Below are 21,943 nucleotides of genomic sequence, written 5' to 3' on the forward strand. Positions count from 1 at the left end.
CGGCCGTGGCTGCCTCAGCATGGCTCACAGCGAACTTCGTTTGTTTAGCCGCTTTTAGACAGCCGTGCTGCAGACAGAAAGACAAAAACAGCAGCAGCAGCAGCAGCTTCTCGTGTTTCCAGCGCTCCGCATGAAGAAAAGCGCTGAGTGCAGCTGGTGACCAGCACAGCTCACACAGTGTCGGCGGAGACCATGTGGGCAGCAGCGAGAGGCACAGCAAGCGATCTCCCCGATGGACAGCCTGGGTGAGATCAACCTTTCAGCGCTGCAGAGCTCTATAAAAACTGTTCCAGTTGATACAGCTTGAGAGCAAATGAACACCAGTTCTCTCCTGAATCAGGAAAAGGAGAGGGTGAAGACACGTAAGGAAACAACATGGGACACTGAGGTCAGTAAAGAAGGAGTCAAATTCTAGTTAGGAGGGAACTGAGAAGATGCCTTGGTCTTAGGCTGAAATTTTCTTTGTAAAGCTGAAGATATATTTTTGATATATCAGACTTCATTTTTTTCCTTTAATTCATGAAGTACATGGGGGATGCAGCATTCTACCTGCAGCCCATGAGAAAAAGAGCAGTGGTGTGAATGATGAAAAGCTGTAATCTGATGAGAAGCTTGAACAGAGAGAGATGAGAAACTTCACCCCAGGGACAGAAGAAGAAAAGTTTTGTTCCAAGAGTTAAAAGAAGAGAAATTTTGGGTTTTTTTATGGTAGAAGAGCATATCCTTAAAATAGTACCCCATAAGTTGACATGGCCCATGAAAGCAGCTTTGGGAAAGCTGCAAGGCATGGGAGGGATACTGAGAACAGATTTTCCTTTCCTGGATGGCTGGTTCACTGTGACATTGAAGCCACAAGAGAACTGTTTCTTGTGGAGAAGTATCTCTGGCATGGTGAGAGAGACTCCTCTCCCTGGCAGAACTGATGAAAGACTGTTACAGACGTGGTAACTAATTGAAAAATCCCAGGTTTTGTCTCTACATTGTCAGAGGGAAATAAAAAAGATTTCCCTCTGACAAAGGGAGGGGAGAAATGTTCTGAAGGATTTATTCTGATTCTTATTATTTTTTCAGTTCTGTTAATAAAGTTTTCTTTATACCTTTTAAGTTTTAAGCCTGCTTTGCTTTCTTCCTAATTCATATCTCACAGTAGGAAATGAGTACATACTTTCAGTAGGTGCACTGGCAATTTTTAGCCAGCGCTAAACCCACCAAAATTACTTACATTCTGCTTTGTCAGTTCTTTCCAGCAGACAGACCCACAACACAATGGGCTCTATCAAGGTGTCAGCTTTCAGATCAAAATGTATGGTCTTTATGAATGAAATAGAATAAGCCTATGATGAACTAGCTGATACCAGCCACAGAATAAGTGCTTAAATGCTGTAAGATTATAATTTAGCACCATAATGAGACAAGAAAAGATAATTCTAAATACATGAGGGATATTATGAGATATATAAGGCTGGGTGGAGTTTTAAGTGTCCAAGGTTTCCAGAGCTAATTCTGACCCTTTTATAGTTTAGCATCCAGTGTTAGTTGACAAGCCTGCAATTAGCTAGTCTAGTCCTTGCTTTATTAATCCATCTTTGAAATGGGCATTTACCTTTCCTACCTTCAGGGGCTCTCTCAGTTACCATAACCTGTCCAACATTTTAGACAATAACTGCAGTGACATTAACCAGCTCTCTCAGCGCTCACAGAAGCATCCTATCCCATTCCTTCCTGGAAACTTGTCTACATCCAGTTAGCAGTTTATTAGCCAATCTTTGCAGCAGGTAATCACTTTCTTCCAAAACCAGTCCTGCAACTCAACCCTGCCAGCAAAGACAGCATCAGACACCTCAGTCCATTCTGTCCCCTTCATCACTTCAGCTGAGAGCGCATGCTTTTCTTACCTTACCTTCTTCCTCTGCATCCCACACCAGTTTAAAATGCAACTGAATTTCCCCATTTCATCCATCTGGTTGGTCACCTTCCTGATTTTCCTGCACCCCAGGATCAAAGTTGATTGATCCTTGAAAAGACTGCCCTTGAAGGTCAAATAGATTTCCCAAAACTCATCTGTCCTACAGAGCAGCTTCCCATGGGATCCTGCCAAGCAGATCCTTGGAAAATCAAAGCTTACTCACTAGCAATCAGAGCTTTATCCAGCTGTCAGCCTGCTTCATTCCTTTGGATCTGAAACTCTACAAATTCATGTCACTGCAACCAGCACAGCCATTGAGTACCACAGTGCCAGGCAGGTTAAGAAGAAAATTAATTGTTGGTCATTGTTAAGAAGAAAACTCAGCAGATGCTCTTCTTTAGTGAAAAGGAATTGAAGAATATTCACAAACTGGGCAGTTTGTGACTGATCCAAGAAAACTGTATTTCTTGCTTGGAAACAAAGGCATGACTAAACTAAATATTAAGTTGCTAAGAATTAGAGTTCAAGAATTAAAATATAAATTGTATTAGTAATTCAGTGCTTTTAATGCACAGGCATGTTTTTGTCCAGTGGAGTTGATATACAAGTGCTGTGGAAAGACTTCCTTGATCAGCTAGAAATTCATCATGTAATCAACAAACTTCAGGCTTACAAAGCAATCAAAATTTCAGCAGAGTTTGTGATAAACAGTGTTTACAATTCACTGCACTAAACCAACAACCACCAATGAAGAACTTCAGCCATCTGTAATAAATACGTGGCAATGCAGTACCCAACAGCTCCAGGACAAACCCCTGCAGAGGGATTTGTGTAATGTAGAACACAAATAAGTTTGCATGTTTGAGCAGAATGTATTTGTTGCCTTCTAGCCCCTTAACTTCGTTGGCCTGGTCCAGGCCCTGAATACTCACATGGAAAGAGACCTATTTTCAAAAAGTTAGGTACAAAGCTACCTAATCTTTTTTCTTTCTGTTTGCATTTTTATTCCATGATCAATTTTGCTTTGCCTTGTTTCATTACTCCTCTATCCTGCTAGCCTTGCTGATTATCTAAGAGAAAGCTAAAAACCTCCACAGTTCCATCTCAGCTCTGCACGGACAGTGTATAAATACCACTGGTGTATACTGGTTTGCCCAAGTACAAGAAGGTCAGAAAAAACATTTTCTTTTGAGATGAAAAAAAGGAAGCAAAACCTAAGAACTTTAATAACAGCCCTGACATGAGAAAAACATAATACTTGCCTGAATTACACTTGGTACCAGACTCTCATTGGAAACCCTAGATTGCTTTGTTCCTGTCCCTGACATAATATTCAGGTCTGGGTTTATATTTGCACGGAATGGGGCTGTTCACTAGAGTCCATGCAAATCAAACACTTGATTTATGCATCATTCCACTGGAGGGTGTAACATTAAATTTAATTTTGTAAGAAAAGCCTGAAGTGCCTCTACGCCTGGGGCTGACATTGTGAACTAGGGAGAAAGGTGCACAGGAATTCATTACTGTTTCCAATATGCGAAACGCAGCATTTGAATGAAACATTTGTCTTTTGTCAAAAGGGAGTAATGTCTGTTCTTTGTAAAAAATATTTCTCCCCCCTACTTTGATTTTATCGCCAATTCAGCATATTGGAAGCTGAGGTTACAGGTGTAGTTCAGACTGGCGATGATGGTGGGATTAATTACATTTTGGAATGAAGAGGCATCGGTTGAGTTGCAGTGCAGCTACAGAGTATAGATGTTGGTCAGTCTGAATACTGCCATGTAGCAGCATTTCATTAGAACAATTAAGAACAGTACTGGGGTTTTTCTGTGTTAATTCACTACGTTCACAGAAAAGTCTTCTGCTGCCTCAATAGACTGTGCTCACTTAGCTACGCCTCCTCCTCCTATTTAGTTCTGAAAACACCTGGAAAAAGTTTTCCCAACATCATGTCAAGGCATACTCAAGTTAAATTTCTCAAATGTTCATGGGTTTCTATTCTGTCTCTCAGCCTAGCTGAGGCAGCTTCCATAGGAAGCTTCAGATGAGCTCCAGTAATAACAAGGCTTTCCAGACAAGCAGCCCTTTTCAGCTACGGATCATTAAGGTCATTGGCTCTTCCTCCCTCCAAACCTTCCCACATTTCACATATGGATAAAACAATATAAATTTGAAGAGACCAAGGTTGAAAGCAGGGCAGGTCAGCACAGAAGTTCTTGCTAGGCTATGGCACTCTCTTGGTGTCACTCCCATCAATGAGAGCAACAGTAATCCCTCCTTTCAACTCCATTTTTTCCCTCCTTTTCCTCTAGCAAGCTTCCACAAGCCAGCCATGAAAGCAGGAATTATACTGCTACCAAAAAGCCTGAATTCTAGCACCCACTGGGCATCATGACTTGCTAAGTGGTTCAAAAAGCGCACACAGTATTGTCATGTTTTCTCTCCTTGAAAACAATTAAAGAAAAGGCTTTTGAATTATTTCATTTCTGTGCTGAAACAATATTTTGCTTCAGAAGTCATTAATAAAGTTAACCAAATGAAATATTTCAGGGTCACAGGCAATATTGAACATTTCCCACAGTTCATTGTGATTTTCTTCTGTTTCACTAAGGGTATTTGTACTCTGAGGTCAGCCCCAGGAAATTTTTTGATTTCACAGCTCATCTAACAAACCCAAGCTCCTACACCCACCCACACAGCTCTACAGAAATGACACCGCTGCCCATTCTGTCCTGCAAAATCACACTTTCAAGGTCACTCCAGAGCATTCATGTCCCACGAGGCCAAGCTTCTGCATAAGTTGTTCAGCTTGCCAAACCTTGATAGACTCTTGATCTGAAATCTTGAAGCTATTTTCTTTGTTCAGCTAATGAACAGTATGGTGATGAATACACATAAGGGAAAATTGATCCACTTAATTCATCATTTGTACATATGTATGGATTTAAGCCCTTTTAAATGGATTCTGGGATTAAACACCTATACCTACATTCATGAGCTGTTCAAAAATACCTAAGGGCATTGTGGTAAATTTTGTGCCTTAATTTCTGAAATTAAAAGATTGACCCCATGTTTAGCATTTGCAGCTTTTAAAAAACAAGATGCATTTTGCTTGCTTGTTAATTGCTATCCATGCTGAGTTTTATTGCAGCTGTATGACTTTGTTTCCTGAACAGCTGCAGGGGATAGGTCCCTGCAAGCTGCACCCAACCTTGATGTAAGGAGAACAAAAAGTAAAAAAGGAAAAAAGTCAAACCCACAACTCTGAACCTTGGAAGTCAGGCAAGAACTTACTAGCTATGAACATAAGCCAAAATACTGATAAAGGAAAAGAGAAATTGCAACCCAAGGGGTGCAAATTCAATCTCTAGCTCTGTGTACCATTAACCCTGATTGTCTTTACAGCAGTTCTCAATGTCATATGTTCAAGTGGCCTTTCCTGTATTTGTGATCTGGCTCAAAAATAGCAGTTTAAGTCAACTTTAGGCAAAAGAAGTCCTTACATTCATTACAAGAAATAGAAAGGCCATACCAAGTGTCTCAGTTATCTGCCTTCTGCTTAGAAGATACCAATTTTTACCAAACCACTACTCCCTGGTGATTTTGGACTTTTCAGTTTGCCAAATTCAGATTATTTTTCCCCCTACTTAAACTGAAGAATTTAAACTTACCAAATTGAGTTTTTGCACCTGTGTTCTGATTTGTACAGTGCTGCAGAAACTGGCTGAAAACCAATGAACTCAGGTTTCAGACTGAGATGCATTATACCAGTTGCCTTCTATGACAGCAAAAAATTATTTGACAGTACCATATAGGGCCAGGTCAGACATTGAAAGAACTCAATATTTTGGCATGTGCTGCTGATAAAGTGACATTAACAGATCAGAAAGTTGTCTTGTCTTTGTCACTCAGTAAACTGTTTCTCCCTGCTATCTTGAACCATTCTGAAGGAATTTTAAAGCTATTTTCCGTTATAACCTTTAGCATTAATAGTCATGCAAGGCAAAAGCCTGGACACCTGCCCCATGCTCTAAGAATCCAAATAGCTACTGTGTTAACAGCAGCTCAACATCAGACCTCACAGTTTGCTTCTCAACCAACTGGAGGAGATGCACGTGACAGAGAAGCTGAGCCCACATCAGATGATTCCAGAGGTACTATTTATATGTTCCACAAAGGCAACGGGCATGACTGCTGTCTAAAGCATGCTTAATGGAGGAAAATGTTTTGATTTTAAACAGCATGAGTGAAAAAATCCAACACAATTTTGGTAAATTGCTACTGGAGCTATTATCTCCCATAGTACTATTTGTTCAATTCCACATAGCGAGTTTCTCCCCTGTGATCCAGATCTGTGTTTCTGTTCCCTGCTGAAAATGTTACCTGCTATGGTTTGTTCATTCTGTCAGATCACTAAGTGTGTAAATGTCTCAGAGACAAGAATCAAGCCCAACAGATCCTACTGACAACTCATTCTTTACTCAGGAAAGAACAGCTGCTCAGAAACAATTTCTGAGACTTAATTTTACCAGTGTTTCAAGCAATACCAAGTGCTGCCCTAACTTTGCATCACCCTGCTTTCTCCATAGTTTCAACATAATTTAAGCACACATTTCAAGATTATTATCAAGTAAGTCCTCAGTCAATTCTTGGGCATTTTTGAAAAACAGAATAAACAGACCTTCAAGATCTCCTACCCCACCACTTCAGAAGCATCCACCTCGATGTTGCTGTTTGACAAAACTTACGCTGCTGGAATGGGAATGATGACCATCTGACCTTTACTGCAAATACAGAATAGAGACTTTACTTGATAAGGTCTGCTTTCTTATCTCCAGTTTTATTTTCTCTCCAGCAACAGACCACTACTACTCCTGAGATATCTTTCATTCCTTAATGCAGTTACAAAATTACGTGTTTACTAACCTCAAGAGTGCCAGCCACATGTTTCTCCTTGTACCTTTTTGCTTCCATGCCAAATTTCTATTATCCTTATCTTCTGATTTGTAGTAATTACTACCAGCTTTCCACTTTCTTCTATATGGTGTCCATGTTTTTCTAACTGCTTTCAAGGTCCTTTTCTGAGCCAGACTACTTTCTCGATTAGGACAGTGCTCTTCCTCACCCAGATTTCTGGGCAGGAGAGAGAACTACTCAATAAAGGGCTATTAGTCTGTTTAATAGTATAAGGTATTTTCCTCTCACACCTTTCAAGTTTTCCACTTGGCCATGGAGCTTAGACATACTGGGTTCAGGTACCCCTGCCATTCCTTTACACACCAGTCAAGCTTTGTTGCTACCCTTAGGTAAGATCCAAAAGGAGCTCAAAGGAGTAATTCCCTCACTGTCCCAGAGGGCAACAGCACAAAGAAAAAGTCTCTGCATTTCCAGCTGAAATCAGTTCATAGTTTATATCCGTGGCTTTGTGCTGACAGTAGCCTCTCTTGCAGAAATTTACTCTCCTGATAGATTTATAGGAAACAATGATATCACCTCTGAATACTGCTAGGCTAAGCAAGCCATGCTCTTTCAGTTCTGGAATGACAGTGAGATCAGTCCTTTAATTATTTCCAGGTGTCTCTTTTGCATTTGAATCATTTCTGCACTGTATCTGAACAGACCTGTGCATCTGTGTCAAAGACATTATCTGAGGCCTCCTCAATGTCTTTTACAATTAGCAGCATGTCATCACTCCACATATTGACATCTATTTTTGCTACAGCAGTATTTATTTTTCCAACAGGCATCTCACCTTGGTTAGCCCAGAGCTATCCTATCATTCATTCCCTTCTTTATCATTAGCTATCCACAAATCCTATTTTCTTACCTTATTATGGATGTATTTTGTCACTATAGGACACAAAATAGAAGCATGGATTCAAAATCACAGCAGCAGAGGTTTTCATCTCAAGGAGGCAGAAGCCTTTATTTTGGGGTTTTCAGCCCCTTTTATAAGGTGTTCTGATACAAGTTAATATGATTGGTAAAAGGAACAACACCTCTCTTGTCCCATTGGTGGAACAAGCAGAAACACAATTCAGAACACCTGTGCACCACTGTTTTGGGAACCAAAACTCTATTTACAAAACAGTCCTTGAGAGAGAAAAGTTCCCCAAAAGACTATCCCTTGGGAAACAGATCAGCTACTGACAGGCTGAAAACTCAGGCTCAGAAAATCATGTCCACAGTATTTGATATAAAAGGCATTGGACACATTTCTGCTGGAAAGCCACCTATATTTTTTTCTTCATCTTCAGTATCTTTCTCTTCTGCTTTGTGATATCTCAGTTCTCTTGTTAAATCCCACATTTTTCTAGCTTTAGCACAAAAAGTGAATGTTCTGACAATGTCACTGATGAAAATTTGAGCAAGAACCATCAAAGACAATATCTAGATCGGAAAGCCCTTTAGCAACCTTCCTTCAAGATTGGTAGCCACACTGCCTTTTAGCAGTGGTATATAACTGCTTCTTTGACCCCTTTGCACTTCTATCAACCCTGACTGTTGCCTGCCTTCAGTAATCACTTCCCATGTGGGAAACCTATTGGACATCCTACACCTGTTAAATAGTGAGCCTGTCCTGTTAAAACCCAGCTGCCAGCTTAGGCTGTCACAATTTGTCTTTAATAAATAAATCATCAGCTTTGATCCTATTCAGCATTTTTATGCCATCTTCAATTACTTCTATATCAACAGCTTAGACTGTTGTAACTGAGAACATCATCATTTAAACTGCTTCCTACAAAGCTGAAAACACAGGCATTACATCTACTGTTGTGCAAACATTCAGCACAGAAAAATAACCAAGCTACCTAATCAACTATTTTCTATCAGAAGAAACCTACCCAGAACAGCAGTAATAGCACCAAACATATACCCCAGATCTCCCTAGGGTGCTTTGTTTACATGACCATGGCAGAAGAAAAAACAGTCACAGCCTGTTTCATGTACACATGAGAACCTCCTGCTGTATTCTGAAATGAACATGTAGCACATTTACCTTGAACAACTTTGCAGTCTACATTCAAGCTCTCTTCATACCATTTGGGCTACGTGGACTTGGCTGAAGTTGTGCCGGGGAAGTTTAGGTCGGGTATTAGAAAAAGAGTCTTCCTCCAGAGGGTGTCTGAGCACTGGAACAGGCTCTCCAGGGAAGTGGTCACAGCACAAGCCTGACAGAGCTCAAGAAGTGTTTGGACAATGCTCTCAGGCACAGGGTGTGACTCTTGGATGCAGGGCCAGGAGCTGGACTCGATGATCCCTGTGGGTCCACTCCAACTCATCATATCCTGTGTGATCTGTGACACAAGCTCTTATATTCACTGTCTTCATCTTGACTTTCTCAGCAACAGAGATGCTAACCAACTGTATCACCCAAGGGTTTATTCAGTTCTGTACCACTAATGATTTGCAAGGTACATATAATCTCAATACCTTTTATTTTCATATCTTTTATTTTTGTTATTGCTAGGTGATTGCATAAGCAAAGATTGTCTCATACCTAAAACTGCCTAAGCAGTCAAGATCAAAAGTAAGTACACTACATCATCCTCTGCCTTAGGAGAAACATCTTTCAAGAGCCTGTCTCTCATGCAGATTTAAGATATATCCTTAAATTTCCATTACCAGGGTTTTCTCCCTCACCACTCCCCATTCAAAGAATTCACTGCATTTACACAGGTCATAAACACGTCAAAGCTCATTATATGAATATTGATTTCAATAAGGAGATCAATAGACATGAGGTAGCAGCATTTTCCAAATGTTTCCAAAAGGTCTGTAATGGAGACTTGGTCTTCAGTCTTGTGCAGGAATTGCAGATATCCAAATTGCAGCTCATGAATGCCATGCTCCATTTTGGGCACTTGTGCAGATTTTTAGGGTCTGTGCTTGCTTTTTTAAAAATTCTACCTCAATTCATATCTCCTTTCGTCTCCTGCATGGTGTGAGAAATGCCTATGTAAGTCCCAGTAACCCTAATTATTGGTAGAGGAAGAGTATTAATACTTGCAACAGTCACATTTGTTTTAACCAGCGTGGTGTGAAAGTGTGTCACTGACACATAAGTAATCCACCACGTAATTTCCACGTTTTAGGAAGACAAGACTATCAGAGCTTCCAATGTATTATTATTCTGAGATAGAAGGTTTCCAATACACAACAGTCATATTTTCTTTAGAAGTATTAGGAAGTGATGAAAGATAAATACCCTTTCCATACCTTGACTGCAGTATAGAAACAGGTACTTCACCCTCTTTTTGCCATCTCGCACATGTCAATTAGCCTGGAGCTGAGCAGAAAGAGGCAGTTAAACTCTGTGCTTCCAAATTTGTTAAAAATGCAGTTTTACATATTGGAGTTTGAAACACTAAAATTCCTTAACAAAGAAAAGAACACTGAGCAAAAAAGCAAGAAAAGCATGTCATTAAGTGCTCATTAAAGCTTCCATTCCTCACATCCCTTCACATGCAGTACAATCCAGGAGTTATGTGTAAGATTTTAACAGAGACAGTGTCACTGGGAACACAAACTTTTTGCAACCCAGGGGCTCCGTGCTCTCTCCTCTGAGGAGACAGTATGGAAGTTGAGGGTACTAAGCATTTTGCTGGATCAAGGCTCTAGTATATACCAAAATACTAAGCTTCCTTGATGCTGGAATATCCTGAACATGTTCTTCTGAGCATTAAATAGTGGCAGAACAGTTAATAACAAGTTTTTGAGGGACAACTCAGTATTTTTTTATTAATTTTCTCCCCCTGTAAAGCAGGATGCAGGATGCTTTCCAAAGGCTTTTTCAATATAACAAGATATGATATTTGAGGACCAAATCATGATGGACTAGCATTGCTTCTGTGAAGATACAAGTGGAAGGCATAGCATAGGTTAAAGAAAAACTGCTCCACAGTTTATTTATATTCACCATCTGCTCTGATGAATACTGACAAGATGAGTCCTCGGAAGATGTTTTACACATTTTCTTACTCAAACCTATCCAGCATGGTGGATTCCCCATAGGAACGTCTGGTGTGTTAAGAGGAAAATCTCAGCATTCACACTGCATTCAGGATGATGAACTAAATTACTGCCTAGTTTCACATCTGCAAGAGGATTGGTTAGGCAATCTCTGAATCATATTTAGCTCAGCTTTGCATAGAAGCTGAGTAAGGAAGTGATATGGCTCAAAATACAGTGCTTTGCAGGGCCTGATATTTTTGAACACAAGCAACATTTTTTAAAGTGTATGAGTCACACCTGGTTCAGAAGGACTTGGCAGCAGAAAAGATTTGTGCCCATATCTTGAGACTGCATGACAACAAAAATTAATTTATCCAAACGGAAACCCTGTCATTCACCAGGCTGCATTTTTCCAGAATTCAAACTGTTTCATCCATATTGTGGATGTGGCTTCATTGACTAGAGCATATCTAAGTGAGACTATCAATTTTCCTAACCCCAAATCATCTGAATCCTTGCGTCCCACGATGACTTTCTGTGCAAAGGCTGAACTTCCTCACTACCATAAAATTACTGAAAATTAAGCTGCCCTACGCAAAGGGTTTGAACCTTGTCTAGTAATGGAATTCAACGCAATATTAACAATCTCACTGGTCCTTTCCACTGTAAATATACTGGAACATCGCTGTATAACCAGCAATTTTGTCTACTGAACTCTTACCCTTGAACCAAATTATAACGAACACAGGCATTGTGCCCACAGACCCAGCCTGCAAACAAGAGGAGCATTAAGCTAACACTTTGAGATTTATGACAGACCTATCTGCCTTCTACATGCATTTTATAGGCATTTGCAATAAATTAGCTAGTGAGGCCAGCTCAGTGGCACAGAGACAATATCATGCAGAGCCTAGTAGAACTGGGTATACTGCAGAACTGGTCATGGCTCACTGAAATGCTAAAGGCTGGAGTTTGAACCAGCCAGAAGAGGCGTAACCACGTATCACAGGGCAGCAGTATCTGCTGGGTGCTCACTGACTACACTGATAATGCCACAAGAGACATTTTCTTCCTTACCAGCCTCTGGAAACAAGGATGAGGAGCAGCACTGAAATCCTACATCAAGTACAGTGACATTACTCCTCCAAAGACCACTTTGTCTGGGTGAGGTTAAATAATTCAGTTTGGGATTTGAAGTTTTTGTTCTTCCAGTTTTAGTCATCCCAAGGGTGGGACACAAAGCAGTAACAACTCAACATAAGGGAGAATAAATAGTTGGTTTGCAGGAAGGAGAAACTATTGACCTGGGTCAATATCAACTTGTTTTCTAAGTTTTCTCATTTTGAGCCCAACCCAAAAACAGAGCTCCTAGGACAAATCTTGAATTATTCAGACATGAAAATTCCATCAAACAAAAATTTCACCCAATTATCTAGAGCTACAGGGGTTAACTCACTTATGTCTATATGACTATTTCCTCTGTAATTTTGGCAATTGAATGCAGTGGATGTCACTTCAGTTTTACAGCCATAGCTGAAGATTTCTATTCATACAGGAAAAACACATAGCTTCATCCTGATCTCCAAGGCCAACAGGACAGCAAACTCATGGGGAAACAGGATGACCAGGATGAGGTTCAATGCTGAATTTAATGAAGTAAGATGGTTTTCTTCTCAGTCTTTACAATGGTCTGCTACACATTGCACAAACCTATTTTTAGCCTTCCCGCTTTCCCTTATTCCTCCAGATTATTTTTTTAATCCCCTTACATTGGCCTCCAGAGCCTGTTTGGAGCAATATTGTGAAGCAAATGGCCAGACATAATGACTTTCCAAGGTCCTTGTGACTCCTAATTAACATTCAGTTAGCATAAGTCCTGACTTTATTATTGACTACATTGAATACACAATACACTGACCTCTGCCATCTGCAACTAAATCTCTTCCTGCAGATCTATCAAAGTGATTTCATACACAGAGGAAGTAGAAGAAAACAAAGCAGTAGCTACTTATCTTTTTTTTTGTCCTGAGAAACTTTAACATGCTGTGGGAAGGACTGCTTCCCCCCATGGTATTTTCAACCATTAGTATTCCATGCTTTTATTGCTGTCCCTAAACACTGCAGCATTATCTCAAAAATTCAGGGAAGAGGGGAAGTACTAAACAAAATCCCTCTTTTTTAATTTAATCTCAGTAGGAGCAAAGTGGTGACAGAGAACCTCAGCAAAAGTTTGTTTTAAGAACATGCCTTTAAGTTGCTTGTGGAAAAAAATGTTTAAGTTACTAAAATACTGTAGCATCTTCAGGTACCAAGCAAGGCAGTAAATGGGCCACAAGATAGTGCATGAAAACAAATAATATCTCTTCCACAAAGTATCTGGGATATGTTTTTTCCTATTTCTAATGTTCATAAAGTATTTTTTTTTTATTCCTAAAGGAAGGCTGGTGTAGACAGAACTGTGTTTTAAGGAGTAAGTAAGGTCATTCCTGTGGTAAATTCAGGTGCAAACAATGCTAAAGTTATGTTAAAGAACTTATGAGCCACAGGTAAGCATTTCAGAAAACTAAAGAATCCAAGAAAAACTTTCAGTTTAAGCAACTGAGAACTCAGACAACAGAGAGCCAGAAGTACATGCTCCAAAAGCTTTCCAGTGCAGAGCTACCAAGGGTACTTGACAGGTTTCATTTTATGAAGACACAGAATTAGGCAACATTTTTGCCAGAAAAGTTGGGAAATGTCTCACAGCACACTAACCTGAGGGCTTAATCCTTTCTTTTGAGCACAGCAGACCAGAAATCAACTCCACATTCAATTCCTTCTGAAGTCTACAAAATCAGATACGATGGATGCACAGCTCATATTCAAATAAAGCCACATCTTTGCTTCCAGGTGACACATGGAGTTCAGGAATGAGGTCCAATTCTCCCCAGACTTCTTAGAAACTCAGAAAAAGGAAAATAAAAACCCTTTACAAATATCCATTACCTATCCTAGAGGGAAAACTTGTATTTCATTGACTGTAGTTTATGCAAATAGGATCAGAGGAATTAACATATTGGAAGGAGCTGACATTTGTCCTGATATATTGAATCGTTAGCATGACAGAATCACTTAAGCTGGATCCACTAACATCAGGTTTCCTCTCATTATTGACCCCTGCAGAGTAGGCCTGACAAGTGGAACTGCTGCAAAGTTCATTAATAATGTGAAATAAATCAATTGTTCGGGAAATACTGAAAACGGATGACACTGAACTCAGACTTTTTGCAAATTCAGCATATACCAGTTTCCATCAAGGACACAAGTTATAAAAACGTCCTTTCCTGACCTATATTCAGGAGCTATGCTTTACTTCTAGGCAAGCTCACAGATGCACTGGGAATGGTGCCATTACCGGAATAATGCCCTTCACTAGAAAATGGAAAGCAATATTACCCTGTGGACACCGGCACAGATACCTGTAGACATTTTAGCTTACTGATTGACACCTCCAGCATGAATTATGGGCAGGACACACACTCCAAGTGCCAGGCTTTGTTTTCATCTGAAGGTACAGGGAAATCCATGGACACTGTGTGAGCTAATAAACACACTTTTGCCTTAATAGTCCTCAGAAGGAGAAAATCCTATTCTCAAACAAAAGTTATGAAGAATACAAAGAGAAAGCTGAAAATCAAGTTCCCTTGCCTGTGTTACTACCAGAACTTAAAGGGCCAAATGCTGTGACATTTCTTACTATCAAGTGAAAAATGCAAACTGGGTAATAGACTTGATTAATGCTGCTTTTTGTGGCTCACAAAATGCCCATGAACAGATTGAGATTTTCATTAATATATTCATGGTTCAAGCTTAGCTTAGTTTTGGATATTTTTTTAACTGCTTTATGGAGATGTTTAAATTTTTTCTGCAAAAGCACAAGCTGGTTGGAAATATATGACACATGGCAATTAAAGCAGAATGCATCTGAAAAAAGCTATTGGTGCACATTACATGGAGTTTGTCAGCCTTGAATAAGGTGAGTGGAACCCAGGCAAAATAGAAGAGTACAGAAAAACCTAAGTTATATGAGATCTTGGTAAGGTGCAGTTGCAGCATAGAGTGAGAAAACAGTAATAATTAAGAACTCAGGCTTGATTCTTTCATGGCAAATGCAGATTTATTAACAAAACCTAACTCCTTGGAACAAGTGAAGGTATTTTTTTGGTAATAATAATGAATTTTCCTACTTTAAAAATTACTTTTCCTTTTTATGCTTGAAAACAAATAAAGGCTACAGCCAAAACCTGCCTACCAACAGAAGTTTAAGGTTTAAGACTAAATAGCATTTCTTTCCATCTTCAGAGCACTACAGACTCACATGCACTAAGGAACCACATACCAGCGATCACATTTTCAGAATTACACAGGGCTCTTGAGAATCTCTGTTAGCTCATAATTTTTTAAGAGCTGATCCTCTGCAAAGATTAGCCCCTGAAAACTGCTGAATCAGGAATGGAGTTGCCAGCGGGTCAAGAGATAGCTCCCCTTGACTCGGCCCCTGTGAGAGGAGCACATCTTGTTTCTAGAGGCCTGCCAGCCGCAGCTCTGATTTTATCTTTGCAGATATGGCCCTTCAAGACATCTAGCAAAGTTTTTACATATCCTTTCCCATTTTCTCTATATGCTTACCTTTCACCTCCAGTATTTCACTTTCTTTCCTCCTGTCCAGTTTAGGTCTTTTTTGTCCTTTTTTTCTTTTTTTTTTTTTAGAGCTTTTGACTTTCTTTCAAATGTAAACAGATCTTTCAACTTGAGAAATTAAAACCCAGATTCTATGCACAGCAGCGTTGTCACAGATTTAAAAACAACATATTTTCTTATCCATCATGACACTGTCCTGCATGGTTCCACAAAGGTTGTAAACCTTCAGTCATATTCTTGCCATAAACTCCCAGCATGGCAAATATTAATAGGAGAGTTTGTGAATCAAGAATTGAAGCCGCATTTTTACTATAGCTGACACTAAATCACATCATTGCAATGCAAAGCTGAAAGTTACATATGAACTTTTACAGTTACCACCCATGCAAAGTGTAGCAAAGAACCCTCAAAGCACAAATTTAAAAGGCACAACACTTTATTTGTTGAAAAAATTGAGTCATCAGGAAGTCGTATGTTTTGTGCTTAGAGTCACACAAGCAGCTGATAGCAATACAACCCAGGAGAATCCTGACTTCTGTAATCTCCACATATAAAAACACCCTTTCCCCCACACCCTCCAGTTTTTTGACATACTATTGCTGTTTGAAAGAGTCTTCAAACAGGCCTGGAATCCCATCATGACTGATGATTGTACTGGTAAACTAAAGAGTAGGGGAAGTGTTCCTCTGTGTACAACAGTTTCTGCTCTTGGCCTTTTCTTCTAAAACCTTACACTTGCCAAGGTTTAAATTATCGATTCTGTAATTTCTGTGCTAGCACTTCAATTTAGCACCTCCCAAAATGACAATTATGATACTGTCATGACTGTTGCGGTCTCTGTCGTGGCCTTTCAGTCAGATTCTTTTCATTGGTTCATCATTCTTTACTCTATCGATTACTTCCATCAACATCTTTCCTCCAGCTTGTACAGACCTGATGAGGACAGGTAGAACAAACACTGCAATGCAGAGTCAGCTGTTTGCTTGCAGATTTGAAAGGCAAAGCATTCCAGGAAGGTACATTGAGTGTTCAGCCAAATGCACGAGCTTTGTCACTCTATAATACAGAGAACACTCAAGTATCTCACACCCTTTGTGATAAACAGCTGATTGTAGCTAAATGTGTAGCTAAAACTCATCTCTAATTGCCCTCTTGGTACTTTGATATTTACATGTTGTGCCTCAGTATCTAAGATTTGCATGCCTTTGTCACAACTGTTTCCTGAAAATTATTTATTTTAGAAAATAAAGACTTGAACCCACATGCTCCTGGTGCATGAGTATTTCACTGACATGAGAAGGTAAGGCACAAAAGAAAGCTGAACTGGGACCTCTGCACCTCTCTCTTCTGACACATTACCCTGTGTAACAAAGGCCCGAATTTGCTCCACTTCTGTTTCTTCTTCATTTGGCCATTATTGAGATGTAGATCCATAAACTCAGTTACTTTTCCTACGTACCTGTTTTTACATCAATTCCCAAGTCAAACTAAGCCATCACCAGTGTTCTTACCATTGACATTTTACTAAATTACACCCTCTGTTCTAACTAGGCTGCCTTCTTGCCATACCAAAGCCTGGAGTAACTATCTGAGTACTCCAGTAAAGTACAAAGTAACTTTACTTTGTTAAGTAAAACTAAAAGTAAGTACTGTAAAAGTCATCTGCATACCCTGCCTTCAACCTCTTAGCTTCATTTATCTGTTTCAAAAACATCATTGTAATTTATTCCCTTAGCAAACAATTTAGGAGACAGACTTTTCCTTGCACCTGGAATTCACCACATGCAGCTGAAGCTCTCTGTTACAGAGTGATGCACCACCATTTACCTCAGAAACACCAGCTAACTGTGCCAGCAAGTTGCCCTCTCAGAAGCATTTAAAGGTATTTTATTTTGCTTATTCTTGTTTCACTCAGTTTGAAGGAATGTAATACCCTTTTTGCCAGTCTCTCTGAGCACACAATTAACAGGCTGCAGCTGGTAGCAAGCTTTGCTGCTGGGATTCTGACTGGCACAAGGTGGAGTAGGTGTATAATTCTACCTGTCTCCATCATGCCAGTCAGATTTCACATTAGCTTCAAGGTGCTCTCCCTGACCTGCACAGCCCTTTAAAATATTCCGTCATGCTTTCCATTGGCAGGACAGTGTTTTATACCATTTCGTGCTGGTCTGCTGTGGTGCACTGGTAGCTAAACATTCATGCACCACGGAAGTGGGCATGATAGAAGAGTCAGAATAAAATATAAGGGGACAACAGCAGAAGAAAATGCTCTCCTTCTTAATAAATAATTTTAAAAGACATCTTTAAAGAGGACTTTTTATTAAAAATATGAAAAGCAACACAAGCAGTTGAGCATTGCAGACTTCATTAGATAATTTTACTGTGCCCCACACCTTCAAATGACTTCAAACTAAAAAAAGAAAAAAAAATATCCTAACTAAACCTGCATTATTCGTATATATAAAAATACAATCTGCTCTGGACTGTAGTTTGAATTTATATGGGTCTCTTTTTATTGTTGAAGCATTTCTACCAAAAGGTAAAAAGCACATAGTACAATAGTGGAGTGCTACTTTCTGCACACCACTTTCCCTGTGAGTCCCTGGCCGAATGTGTCAGGGATGCTGTTGTCCAGCATGTGCCTAGCAGGAGATTCATCCTTTCCCTTTTGAATTCCCTGGATTTATCACTTGGATCACTAGGACACACATTGGAGGAAAAACACTATAGGTGTTTCAAAAGCCATGTAACTCAGCTCTTAAAGAACAGAGACAAGAAGCTCCCAGTGGCTTCTGTTAACTCATTAAGCCTCTTTAAAGGTAGTCCAGTTAATTAGAGCCCACAGTGGTGTAGAAGTTGCCAAGTTCAGTAGGGCTAAAGCATCCTAGCTAAAGGTTTTGAGACTTCCCTACAGCTACAGTTTTACTGATCCAGTGTTTTGGAACAATCAAGTAACTGCCCCTCAGCTTTGTTAAGGATGTATGCTCAGCTATGAACCTTAGAAATTGGCCTGAGTTGTTTTAATTTTGGTTTTTAGTTCAACCACGTAATGAAGACAGAGCAGCTGCTACAATTGTAACAGCTGTCAGAGTGTTTTAGCAGCAGAAGACAATTGAGAACAACCTGGCCTGGATTAGGGCTACTACTCCAGAAACTCAGGGGTGTACATAAAAATTAGTGGCAACCATGCCTGACCCACTTGCTAATACAGAAGAGGCATTTCCCAGGTCCAGAATGGCATAAAGCACATTTTCAATGTGAGCATAACTGCGTGCAGGCCCCCTTCAAACATAAACACTCACTTTTTATTTCCTTAAATTAGTCAGTGTAGTTAACTGTGCTACTATAGAAGGAGGAATCACTTACTAAGTAGATTTACTATATGCCACAGTCCATCTCATGTACTAGAGAAAGTGCAATTTGCTCCTCTTTTTCCCTTACTGTATTTTTTTCAACTAGCAACTAGTGTTTTTAAGCCCCTTAGTAGATCCAGTCTTTGTGCCCTAAATGGCATTCACAATGATAACCAGTATTTCAGAAGGAGCAAGAGAAAGGGGGTAACTCTGAGTTGTTACTGGGTAAAGCCACCAATGCAACATTCAAGGCAGAGAACAGCATGGTACAACACCAACCAAAAAAAAGGCACACTCAAAGCACTCCAAAGAGGATGCTCAGCTTTTTAAAAGCCAGGAAAATCTGAATTGGCATGGAAATAAACCTACTGTCCACAGACTGAATTGTCTCCTGTGCTTCATTACCTCACTGTAGCTATGAGAACCTGCACCCATTTCACCCCTCATCCTGTACCTTTACCTTGCTTTATGCTTCTCTTTACAACTGCACCTTCCTTCAGGAAAGTTTGCTTTTCACATGCAGGTGCCTCTCTTTATCTAGCAGACTTTATCATCAGTAAAACCCAAAAAGACAAATTTATCCTTTGTGCTGATGCAATTGACTTGTCATCTACTTTTACAGCTAATTAGCCCTTCAGTAGATGATGGTGGATGTCAGAGGTCATCTGATAGCTGATCCTGCTAAACTGACCGTAAATATTTCTTTCCAATTGTACATGATTGCCCCTTACTGCTACGTTCTCTCTCAAATTAACATGGCACATTTAACCTACTTATTCAGAAAGAGTACTAAGCCTGGATTAAAAAAAATTACAGTTTCATAAGGTACTAGCACTCAGAACCAGATGTTTCACTGAAAGCCTGACCTAGTAGGTGAGGGTGGCAGAGATATCTAATTAGACCCTGGTAACAGCAGTCCTGAGCCATGTTTTCTCTTGACACTTACAGCTCTCAATATAAGTATCTACAGACAACGGATTGTGCGTTACAGGTGTGTTTTTAATCAGTGTCTATGCCCAAAGGATACCAGCAAGACAGAGTACAAAATTAGAAGTCTCCACCTCAAAAGATTTGCAAAATAATTCATTGTTAGGACATTCCTGGGGCCAACTAACAAGGAGCAGTGAGAACCACTCTCACTGCAGGACAGCTTGGAAAAAAGTCATTTTGGTTGCACAGCAAGAAAAGATCAAATCACTCAATACTCAGAGTTACCAGTAAAACAAAGGGCAGAGTTTTATTGTCATTTTTTTAAAAAAAGGTCCCTTTTCAGTTAATCACAAGTTTCATAAAGCTGAAGTTACTGAATCTAAAGAACCCAAACATGCACACAGTTTTAGGCAAAAACCCCCAAACATAAGAAAACAAAAAAACTTTACATGTAAGATAGACGATAGTATCAATACTTTTCACCCAAGAAGTTTTCCATGTGTTTTTCTTACTGGATTTAGGGCCCCTGCCTAGCACTTGGCACCTAGAGCAGGTTTTTGCTGCCTCTTTCCCCTGAGACCAAACTCGTCCAGTCACCTCCATTTCATTTGAATGCATTTTTCCAGAGTTAAACACAATGGCTGTATGTGGTCTATAGCAAAAATATGTCCTTGGTTAAAGTGGAAGGAGCTGTCCATGAGCTTCCAGCATGACTCCAAGAGAAGGCTCCAGTATTTTGATAGCTGGGAGCTTCCAAAGGAGCCTTGGTGCTCACAATAGTTGTGTTTCCTGAGAAATTTCCCTACACACGTCTTTAACTGCAGCAGCTCAGGGTTTCTACACTACAGCAAGCACTTCCAGGGAGCTCTTGGGGCAGCGCTGCTGGGAGGCAAAAGAGAGCACCCTCAGGCTATCCCTGAACAGCACAAGGGGACAAGGCAGAACTGGGGAGCCCCTGCAGGCTGCTCAGGGTGGGCAAGGCTTGCTTCCACACAAGTTAACAAATCACAGCTGCATCCTGCTGCAGGAGGCTCCTCAGCCCAGCCCAGTCAAGGGGAGCTGTGAGCACAAAGAGCAGGGGAGGGTACTGTGGCTCCACAAGCTGTGCTGAGAGGTAGCTTTCATTTAATCAAATGTTATCTCCAGAAACCACAGCTGCAGCTGAGGCCTCAAAGAAACACGGCATCTCCTGGGAGCCCTTTCCCATGCTTCAGTGAGAACATCAGAATATTTGCCTGGGTGATGTGCCAGCAGTTTGGATTTTTACCTGGCACATCAGCAAGTAGAAAGCTGCAGTCTGCAGGGTGAGGGAGAAGGACCTGCACTATGCAAGACCCAGCTCTCCATGATCCTCAAGAGCTTCCTCCTGGAAACTCTCCTGCTTACACTGCTTGGATAGTTTTAGTCTAATAAGAAACAGATTCAAAAGAACACAATGAGTAAATAAATGCCAAATAACAGTCATACATGCAAAAGTCAGAGGAAGGAACGCATGTAAGACACACTGCATAAGCTATGGGCTGCTGTTTCTAGCAGTTTGAGAGAATCAAGTTCTTGACACAAAACCCCCTCCAAGACCAGCTTTGTGCCACCAGATGATACATACACAACAACCCAAACCATAAAACCATGGTTTTTTGGGCTTTTTGGGCCTTACCTAAACAGAGAAACTAGAAATTGGTTACATTTCCTATTACAATTAATTCTCAACCTTGTTTCTAAGGTACTTAATGAAAGTATTTTAGTTTTCCATCAACACATAATAAAAAGTTTGTCATGTGGTTTTACTTTTTCAGCATTTCAGCAAATATTTACTGCTCCATCACTGAACAAAAATAATTGCAAGGATTCCATTACAGAAGTTTAAGAATACAAGAAAAATGTTTGCAATATCAATAGACAACTGTCTTTTCTCCTAAGCTTGTGATCAAAACATCTTGTCTTTGAGCAAAGGGTACACTTCACATCACCCTCACCCTAAGCAGCCTGAAACAAGCCATGCAATTACTCTATGGCACAGCATGCACTCAGAAGCTGGAATGCTCACATTCCTTTCCTGTGATTCAACTTTATCTAAACTGCCTTAGTTCAGGGACCTTCTCTTCCAACTAGCCTG

At 40.1% G+C, this 21,943-nt stretch overlaps 1 protein-coding gene across 2 annotated transcripts in view; it reads right to left on the bottom strand.

The window, feature by feature from the left end:
- The window catches only part of CDS1 (CDP-diacylglycerol synthase 1), a 249,811-nt gene extending 241,880 nt beyond the window's left edge, over positions 1-7,931 (bottom strand). The window contains exons 1-2 of one of the 2 annotated variants that reach the window (XM_086889644.1): positions 7,737-7,931; positions 6,591-6,693 (exon numbers count right to left, since the gene is read on the bottom strand). The gene's annotated coding sequence lies outside the window, so the exon portion shown is untranslated. The remainder of the gene's footprint in view (positions 1-6,590; positions 6,694-7,736) is intronic. The other variant, XM_086889643.1, reaches the window with a different exon arrangement.
- Positions 7,932-21,943: the final 14,012 nt, after the last annotated feature.

The sequence above is a fragment of the Cyanistes caeruleus genome, chromosome 5, assembly GCF_971803275.1.
Source record: "Cyanistes caeruleus chromosome 5, bCyaCae1.hap1.1, whole genome shotgun sequence".
In the NCBI taxonomy this organism is placed as follows: domain Eukaryota; kingdom Metazoa; phylum Chordata; class Aves; order Passeriformes; family Paridae; genus Cyanistes; species Cyanistes caeruleus.